Raw genomic sequence first — 10,472 nt, forward strand, 5'->3', positions numbered from 1 at the left:
ACATTAAGCTTAGCTCATCACAGATTTAGAAAGAACAACATCCCACTCCACTAGATTTAGTCTTGTAGCTCCATTAAGTAGTAACTCTGGGATTTTAAAGCATTGAAAATGAGACGACTTTATGAAAGAGACTATTACTGAAATGCCAAAAACCCTCCTACATTTTTGTTAGTAGTATAAGGTAGACGTTCACCTTACAAGAAAGTAACGGTGGTTGTATGATTATTAGGAATAAATTCGATTTTTACGAAGATAATTGTTAGTTAACGTGTATTTTCCTTTAAAGCTTGTAATATCAACATTATTCTTATCATAATATTTTGTGATTACAATGTTGCTTGTTTTTTACAACGATTTAATGGAACAAATTAATGAAAACAATCTGTCATAGAGATACCTCCAGCCAATCAGTTCCTTGTAACAAAACAAAATTGTCCTAGAGAAATTGTAAATGCCCACTGAAGTATTACAGACAGTTCCTGTATGGCTTACCAATAACATTACGTTATGTATCGAAATCCCTTGAGAGCACTGTACATACACGGTGGGTCTGCATCTGGTAAGTGAAATCTGGGGGGTCATGGTCCGTAGAGTTGTTTAGGTCCAAATAGTTGTTAGTCCCTTTCAGATGTGTTGAAGATTTTTGGCCAGCGTTTCTCTCAGTCACTGCTGAGCATGTTCACAGTAAAGGATGGGAGTAGACTGATGCTCATGCAGAGTCCTACTCTTTGTATACAGGATTGTCAGCAGGTGGTCAACTGGCTGAGGGGAAATGCATGCCATTGATTGGATGGTGAGAATTCCCCTCTAGCCAAAGACTCAAGTTTGATGGTCGTGCTGCTGTAGTCTCACCGAACGGCGGAGCTGGTGCATGACGTCACTGTGTGGTTTGTGACATTGCATGACATTGCAGAACATCATTGCCTGGTATTATCTGGCGGATATTTATTACTCATCGGGTAGCTCGGTGGATCTTGCGTTGATGGGCTGGGAGTGTCGCTTGCTATGGTGTCTATTGCAGGCCTTTGCACAGAAGGCCGTCAAATGTTGGTGGGTAAGAAGAGAACTTCCTGGGTCGTATTTAATGAGTCACTTGCTGTATTAAGGGAGACTCTGGCAACCTTAGGCACCTTGAGACCAGTGCCTTTCCAATTATCTTGGTGTCCTCGGTAATAATATTTCTTGCAATGTTCATGTGATGGGGATCCCTTATTTGGAGTTCTTTAGCACTTTCTTATGTATAACATGAAATCCTCTTAACTAGTTTCGATGTGGTCATACCTATATATGAGCCAGGATGCCCGGACTGGACATTTGAAATGGTATACCACATTTGTCTGTCTAAGGGGCTATTTTACTGTTATGCTTGGGTTTGGTCTTCATTATTAGGTTTTTGTGCGCCTTTTTGGTGGTAAATGATGAAGTACAGGGAAGCTGTCCACTGCTGCTGAATTGCATTGTATAATTTAGTGAGCTGTATTCCTGGAAAGTACAGGGGAGTGTTTACTTCATTCTCGTTGTCAGCCTACACAAATGCATCGTTGATGTAGTGCACATAAACGCTCGGCCTTCATATAAGGGAAAAACCTGCCCTTCTACTGCTCCCATGCAGAACGAAGGCTGCTGTTTTATCTGTCCAGTACACAGTGATGTCCTCTTTTTGTCTCAACACTTAAGCAGCCTCTTTTATCTTGCACGTAAGGTTTCTGCTGGTGTAGGGACCTCTGTGAGGGCTGCAGCAAGCAGTAGATGCTGCATGGAATCTGTGGTGCAGATGAGGTTGCAGCTCTTATGTTGCTGTATAGGTTGCTGTATAAAAGCAAGTATTAACTAGATTTCAGTACTTTTCTTAAGAGGTTTGGGCTTAGTTATGATGTGGCAGTTAAGCCTTAAGTTGAGTAGGTATACCCTTTTCTTGACTGCGACACTCTGAGCTTGCCAATGTTGAGGGTAACAAGTTTCCAAGTGGTGTCTCTCAGCTGCTTTTTCTGGTCTTTCTCTAAGATGGCAAAGGCATCACATGATTTTTTCTGGGTAATTTAGATCATGGAAAGCAGGTCTCTTCTGTTGGTTCATCTTCTTCATGTTCCTCTTCGTTGGGGACACCATGACGTTCTGCTTCAGGGCCACTTTCAGAAGTGTCCTCAATGTCAAGGCCGTTTGGAATATGTGGATTGCCATTCCTTCTCATTGCAATCCAGTCCTCATAGCTTTTTTACTCCTTCAGTAAGTCTGCAGTGCTCGTCTATCTTGTGTTCAGTTGAGTTGCAGAAGGGATCTGAAACTCCAGGTGTCATGCAGGCAGAGATTAGTATATGTGGGTAGTAGGCCTTCTTTCAAACAGTTAGTGTTGAAAGTGATTGCTGTATCAGCTGCATTCAGTTTATATATAGTTTTCTCAATTTTTAATAGCTGACTTTTCATAGTTGCTGCATTGTACCAGTAACACTCCGATACTAGTGATTTCTGGAGAGGGAAATAGTCGTAAATTAGGATATTATTTATTTCTGATGTATACAAGTTGCGTCTGGTAAGTAAATTCTGAGGGTTATGGCCCGTAGAGTTGTTAATCCACTTCAGGTGTTTTAAAGATTTTGTTTAACATTTCTCTCAGTCACCGCCAAGAATGTTCATGGCAAAGGACAGTAGTAGACTGACGTTCAATGCCGAGTCCTACTCTTTAAATACAGGAATGGTCATCAGGGGGTCAACTGCATGGTGACCACTGATTGGCTAAGGCGAAATGCATGCCGTTGATTGGACAGAAAGAATTTTCCTCGAGCCAAAGCTTGATGGTCGCACTGCTGTAGTCTTGCCGAATAGGGGAGCTGGTGCATGATGTCACTACATGGTACGTGACCTTGTGTGACATCACTGCCTCATATTTTTGGCAAATATTTTAATTATTCACCAGGTGGCTCACTAGACTTTGCATTGCTGTGCCGGGGGTATCGCTTGCTTTGGTGTCTGTTTCAGGCCTTTGCACTGTAGGTCGTCTAATGCTGGTGGTAGGAAGAGAACTTCCTGGGTTGGATTTAATGACGGCTTCACTTGATGTGTCAAAAGTGCCTCAAGCAACCTTAGGCATCTTGAGTCCAGGGCCTTTCCAGTCAGCTTGGTGTATTCGATAATCACATTTCTTGCGATGCTCATATGATGGTGATCCCTCATATGTTTTATAGACCTACTAAGTACATGGCCTGAAACCCTCTTAGTCAGTTTCATGATGGTCATACTTGTATGAGCCGGGACATCAATGGACTGGACATCTGAAATGATATACCCCGGTTTGTCTGTCTAAGGGGCTCTTACCAGCTGGACCTGGTTTGTCTTCATTATCAGGCCTCTTGTGCGCCCATTTTGGCAGTAAATGATGAGGTCCAGTTGGGTGTTGACACCAGTTGTAGATACATTCTCTGCATTAATTTTCTTTATGGTTTGGTGCATTCTTGCTTTATGGTATATAATTTAATTGTTTCTTGTGAATGTGGCTACGGCTGTTCACGTTTGTCATACAACGATCCACCGCTGTACGCATTTTCATATGCTTTCAAATTGAAGTATATGGCATTTTTAGTTGATGTAGCTTTGAGGAAGGCAAAGAAAAAATTTTATGCAGTTGACCATGTACAGGCTTTTGATCTTAGTAATATGCTTGTTTTACATTTTGACGTCAGGTTTCTTTCTTTGCCAAAAATGTTTAAAGTTTTTAATGTTAATGTTGTTTTTAGTAACACTCAGTCTGTGAGAACAATTTTAATAAGGAACTCTCCACTTTACAACCCATTTGCATTTACGAAATTCCATGCAGAGTTGTTGAGAAAAATAATATTGGTAAAGGGCAAACTATTGGCATCAAGATTAAATCAACATAAATATTGTGTACGTGTAGGAAATACGTCGAGTGCCCTCTTTCTACATATGAATCATTTTGATTGTGTAATTAGTTGGAAAAATTTAAAAGAAAAATTATAGAATCTAGTGTAATAAAATATAAGTCAAGTGTTTTAAATATTAGCAACGGACAATATAAACTAGAAAACTGCCTTACGAAAATATGTAACTATGTAATTGACTGTTTAGTAGTTCCATTTCCGTTTGTAGTATTTATCCTTTAAGTGTAATTGTAGGCTGTGGACCATTTGCTTCTTGACTAGGCACTAGGCTGTTTGATTGTTCTATATTTTACTTTTTTCGTTCGTATATTTACCTTTGATATTTCGAAGCTGTTTTTCATTCTTTTATATATTGTACCCTAATGAGGTATATCAAGAATACACGAAAGCGCTAGGTACCGCTGCTTTTCATATTTCCTGGTGGCTCTTGATATATAATATATAAATATATATATATAAATAAATATATATATATATATATATATATATATATATATATATAAATATATATATTATATATATATATATATATATATATATATATATATCTATATAAATATATATATATATATATATGTATATATATATATATATATATATATATATATATATATATATACGTGTCAAATTCAGATCAATTATTAGAGCTATATTGCAAATTATATATATATATATATATATATATATATATATATATATATATATATATATATATATATATATATACATCTATACGGGTGTTTCAAAAAATTGTATATCATTTGAGATGTAAATATCACAGAAACGACATAGTCAATGCAAAGGAAACTAAATGGCCTTAATGTTGAGCAACATAAGAGTTATTCCTCCAAATCTGAATGAGAAATTCAGAGGTAGTGCATTCCATGAAAGATGTCCCAAACTGTTCAATATGTTGCTCCGCCTGAGACCACGGCACACGCCAAGAAAGTAGTCCAGCTCCTCCCAAATACCTGCAGCATATCTTGGGTAACAGTCTCCAGTGCGGTAGTGATTCTCTGGTTGTGTTCCTCTAGGTTTGCGGAAGAGGGGGAACATAGACCAGGTCCCTTCTCAAAGCCCCAAAGAAAGAAAAAAATCGCAAGGCTTCAACACCAGCACGCCCGATCCATCTCCCTTGGAGATTGTCACAAAGATGAGCCCGCACAGTGAGCTTCCAGTGAGTGGAGCCGTTCTGTTTGAAAAATGAAGTCTTCATGTTCATTTGCAACGAGATTTTCCAGATAAGCATCGCTGGTCACATTTCCCTGAAAGAAAACGAAGGGCCATGAAGATAATTCTTGGAAATGGCGCCAGAACACATTCACTTTTTGTGAGTCCCTCTCGTGCTCAACTGTGGCATGGGGGTTTTCTTCTCCCCAAATGTGAACGTTATGCTTACTGACTTTGCCATTCGTATGAAATGTGGCATCACCACTGAAAACAGGACGTTCTTTGACGTGTGCCATGTCTCTGCCGGTGCGCACATTGAACATTTGTGTATCGTTCATGGAAACCGCACACCTTTGAATTTCTCATTCAGATTAGGAGGAATAAATCTTATATTGCTCAACATTAAGCCTGTATAGTTTCATTCGCATTGACTATGTAGTTTCTGTGTAATTTACTTCTCAATGATATTTAAATGAAAACACCCTGTATATATTAGGGATACCAGGGCTACTTGTTATAATTTTACTCTTCTTACTTCTAGTTCAATATCTAATGAAGAAAACTTAAACAAATTTGTGTTAGAAAAGCTTACTGCACGTGTATTTTAATCATGTAGCGAAAAAGTTATATATCTTTAATTCCTGAAACAAAATAGAAAATAGCAGAAAATGTTTTTTGTATACAACTTGCCCCCTGTGCAGGACAAGTTGTTACAGCCCATGGGGTATAGTTCAAAATATGAACAAAAATCATATCCTTTCAGAACCACTGGAAATCAGTTAACACTATATTTTACACGATACAGCATAATGAGCACTTCCATTTGTGCAACTTTCATGGGCCCAACCCTTGCATTTGACCATTGACCCATTGCTCCCATGAGGCTGAATTTGACCATTCACACCACATGGAGACCAATAATCTTCAATGTCTTTCTGTTCTTATTTCCACCTGACCTCAGAAACCCTTTGTTGTTCAGACTCCTTTTACAGGTTTTACTTTTGAGCCTTTTTCCTTGTGAATCCTCATTGTGCTTTTGTAGTTTCATCTTCTCAGCTGTGTCTGTTAGTAGTATTGCTGTGTGGCGTTTTCTTTTGTTGCATCTTTGAGTCTTTTCTGGGGCTAGCCTTTCTAAATGGTTGCAGCTCCTCTGGGGTTTTGATATCTCCTGTAGGTCTTTGGCATTATATAAGGCCTATCTAAGTTATCCTTGTAATCTTGAGCCGCTCTCTGTAAACTCTTTATGACAAATGACACGTTCGACTGCCAACTCCGAATTTACACTGTTGCACCTATCAGTTCTATCTATCTTTCTTTTGTAGGTGCTAATCATGTTTGATAATCCTGAAATATGAAATAAATAATTAGATCAATCTAAATTTCTTCCGTATGGGTTAGTTGTTACAATCATATATCTTTGCTGGGGCAAGTTGTTACGGAGTGTAACAATTTTGCTATTCTTTTCAATTATGGAAAAATGAAGTTTAATCACATACGAAGCGTAAAGACAATTATTTTTTTCAAATCAAATTATTTCATTAAGGCCTATGTAAAATAATACGAAAGGTTAGAAAACCTACTCAGGGTATCCAAAAATAGTTCTTAGTCGTAGTTTCTCAGACGGGTGATCAAATTGTTTTGCCTAAACGTCTCAAGAACCTCAGCGCCAACTATTGTCATATAATGAGCCATTAACAGTGTATCAACCTACCCCGTGGGCAACTAGCCCCGGTTTCCATACACACACACACACACACACACACACACATATATATATATATATATATATATATATATATATATATATATATATATATATATATGTGTGTGTGTGTGTGTGTGTGTGTGTATGCGACTGATATGAATATCAATGAAAAACTGTGATGATGTCGAGAAGTTGCGAGGTTATTGTGGTTATTATTATATACGTATAAATGTATGTATATTGACTACGTTTCAGCCTATTTAGAGCATTTATTAGAAGTAATAATAATAATAATAATAATAATAATAATAATAATAATAATAATAATAATAATAATAATAATAATATAATAATAATCAAGAGGGTTCTCGAAAATTAGCAGAGGTACATATATAAAGTTACTGACAATATAAGCTGTACTGTTCAGTCATTCTTTTCATATGTTAACATTTAAGAGTAAAAATTAGTGAAAGTCAATTTTGCAATAAATTTCGAATATGTTCATTGTGTTTTAATGAAATTTTATGTTTTAAACTATTTACCTAATGGTTACATATTTGTGTTTAAAGAGTGCATTGCTTTTTATTTCACATTACCCTAATTCTTTATTTATTTATTTTATATTTACATTTATCTATATTAATCTCATAGATTTTATTTGCCTTCCTTCAAAGAAAATTAAAAATCAGAAGCAGAGCTAACAGTAAATTTCCAGTCGCCCACGATCTTCAAAAAGCAGAACGGAAATAGCTCTATGTCACACAAACTCGATCTTTGTCAGTGAAATCCATTATGATTCATTCATTTCCTTTCCCGCCAAAGTGAAAAGATCATCCCAGAAAAAGAAGCGAAAGGGACACAGATAACAGGTATGCTGAATAGTTCCTTGGAACTCTGGATCCTGTCTAAAACATCTGATATATAACAGATGCCCATAATTTGCTATGGATAACTCTAACTCCGGATACTTATCCACACACCTGTCTCATTTTTCTCTCCCCTGTGTTATCTCCCGTGTCTTCAACGGTCCTTTTCGTGTCATGGATTATCTTATTTCTTTTTCTTTAGGAGTCGTGAAAATATATTTTTGGGGATGATTGCAGTGGAACGCCTTTCTCCCAGACGAAAAGATTCGAGTTTCCTCTAGTCTCATCATACGTCACTGGAGTTGGCAGGACCCTGTGTGTGTATATATGTGTGTGTAGTGCGTGTTTGTGTGCGTTTATAAGTATGACCGCCAAAAGTTGTTGTATCAGTGATGAGAGCAGAAAAGGTGTTATTTATTTCAGTAAAGCAGGCGTAAAGGATAGCTACATTATTGGCATGTTATCCAATAAACCTGGAAGTATGTAAAATGACTTTGATAATAGTGACGATGTATTTGTCACGGAATCAGGCCCCTTTTCTTACTCGCTGTGAATATCTTGACAAATTGCACTTTTTAGTGTTCATTATGCATTTGGAGAATTTAAAAGATGACTAATTTAAATATAGACGACCCATTCTTGGTTCTTGGAGCACTGCCTTCCAAAATATGGGACCAGTCCTTTTTCATATATATCTAGTTCTTGCATTCTTCTAGGCTATAATTTAACAATAAGCTTTTTCTTCATAATGTCTTAATTTTTACTTTGTTTTGATCTTTAATCTATTTAATCGAAGACTCGCCATCGAAAGCAGTGTACTACTTTGCCATTAGCAATATTACGACCCGAAAAGTAACCCTCAAAATTAAGTATGTAACTTTCATGTCGAGGTTGCCTGAAAAATTGTGTTAGTTACGTTGCAGAGCTTGCTCTGTTTCCCTTTGAAATAGCGCTGTTTTGGTGCGTGACTATATAATTAATTCAACATTAATAAATGAGCTCGCAGTTTCTTAGATACTGCCCTTGAAAGGTAGTAGAAAGAGTTGATCAAACGCAGGCAACAATTTCGATGATGATACAGCTTCTTTTGATAAGGAAAACGAGCTCAATAGTATTAAGGTTTTAGGTATGTTTTAAATACCTTAAAGCTGCATATACTCGCCACTTGCACAGATTTTGTGCGTTCTCTTGCACAGAACCATTCTTTGGTAACAATAGATCACAGCCATGATAACCAGTGCCCCCAACCCCACATCCTTCCGCCAAGACATTCAGAGGTTTCAAGTTTCTGGCTTTTAGCAATTCCAACTTATTGACGCTATTCAGTTACCAGCTATTAAGTTGCTGTTAACCAGTCGTTTTAATTTGGACTCTGCCCCGAAAGCGTTACCAATCCTGCGCTGAAATGACACCGAGACACTAGAGTTTCTGTTTAAAGGTCATTGATAATTACATCGGTATGTGATTAAGGTTTCTTAAACCAATAATACTGACACACGATCTGGTGTGGTGTTCAAGTTATGCTGATGTTGATAATCATAAAAGCAAACGTGTCCTACCCAGCATTCCCCGATCGCAAGGTCTGTAAGGATTTCTCTTTTTAAATATTAACAGACAAACACACATACCGAACAGGGTTTTCGCTTACTTGGTTGTGGTTATAATCTTTCAATGTTTGTCAGTAAGTTCCTTAACAATTATTTAATTTTTATGAGTTCAAAATGAAAAATCTCTACAAATTTCATTCCTCTGATGGTAACAGGAATTTTTATCTGATACTGATGCACGTCGCTATAAAATATAAAGACGAAATATTCGAAAACTTTACTGAATTTTGAGAAAATATTTAATAAACTGAGTAGTAATTTCAATTAAGGTTTTAATGGAAGCTATCACTAACATTAACCATATATTCTGCTATTATCATTAATAATAATACGAATTACAATATAGACTTGATTGAATTACAAATGGTTGGTCCTGGGTATGCAGATGGGCAGTACGTAGTTCTCCTGGTTCACTGACAGATTCACCGACAACAAGAACACCAAAGAGCTGTAATAGCTAGAGAAAATACCACATTACACACCTGTCAACAACACGGCCTAACTTTTAGGAAATTGTATTCACGCACAAATGCACTTAAAAAATCAAATATGTTGACTACACATCAGCTGCAGGTGTTAACAAAATTTAAATCCTTAACAACTGAAAAATAATTATTAAATAACGTGGTGAACACGAAATAACTATCAATTTAGCGCTATGTACGTAAGTTAGCATAAATATAATGATAAGGTTTCCAGTAGCAATTAAAGTGAGGACAGAATGCAGCGAATTATTTACACAAGATAAACAATTGCTAAGCTCACTACTGTATTCACTTTTTAATAAGACTGATAATGAGGGAACCCACTGGCAGTTGAAGCTCTCTGCAGTATTGAATAGTTCATGGCTGTAGCCTAGAGGCGTAGATGGTGTAGATAGATGAGCCGAGCTATCACAGGAGCACTCCGAGGATGAGAAGTTATTATTTCATATCTTGGTTGTTGCGAAAATTTACAATATTTAAAAAATCCTCTTGAAGGAGCGAGAGGTGAAGTGGTAGTGTTGATGTGGCTGTAGCACTTAGAGGAATCTCTTTTTCCAAGACGTTGCTGTTTACCTCGGTTCGTATTTGAAGTTTCTGTAATGGCAAGTTGTTTGCCAGTTACGTCCTTCCATACAAACAACCAGAGGACCTCTCAGAAGCTGGGTTATCAATTATCAGGTTATTTAAAGTGAATTCCAGTTGCTAAGATTGTTTATCCATATAAATCTAATTAAAGGAATTTT

The 10,472-nt window shown here is 36.9% G+C and overlaps 1 long non-coding RNA gene across 1 annotated transcript; it reads right to left on the reverse strand.

The window, feature by feature from the left end:
• Window positions 1-9,533: 9,533 nt before the first annotated feature.
• On the reverse strand, window positions 9,534-10,251 carry LOC135223222 (uncharacterized). The gene is made up of 2 exons (XR_010316430.1): window positions 10,054-10,251; window positions 9,534-9,692 (listed from the first exon to the last, which is right to left on the reverse strand). It is a non-coding gene; the product is annotated as an uncharacterized LOC135223222 (long non-coding RNA).
• Window positions 10,252-10,472: the final 221 nt, after the last annotated feature.

The sequence above is a fragment of the Macrobrachium nipponense genome, chromosome 8 (assembly GCF_015104395.2).
Source record: "Macrobrachium nipponense isolate FS-2020 chromosome 8, ASM1510439v2, whole genome shotgun sequence".
NCBI classification, from domain to species: Eukaryota; Metazoa; Arthropoda; class Malacostraca; order Decapoda; family Palaemonidae; genus Macrobrachium; species Macrobrachium nipponense.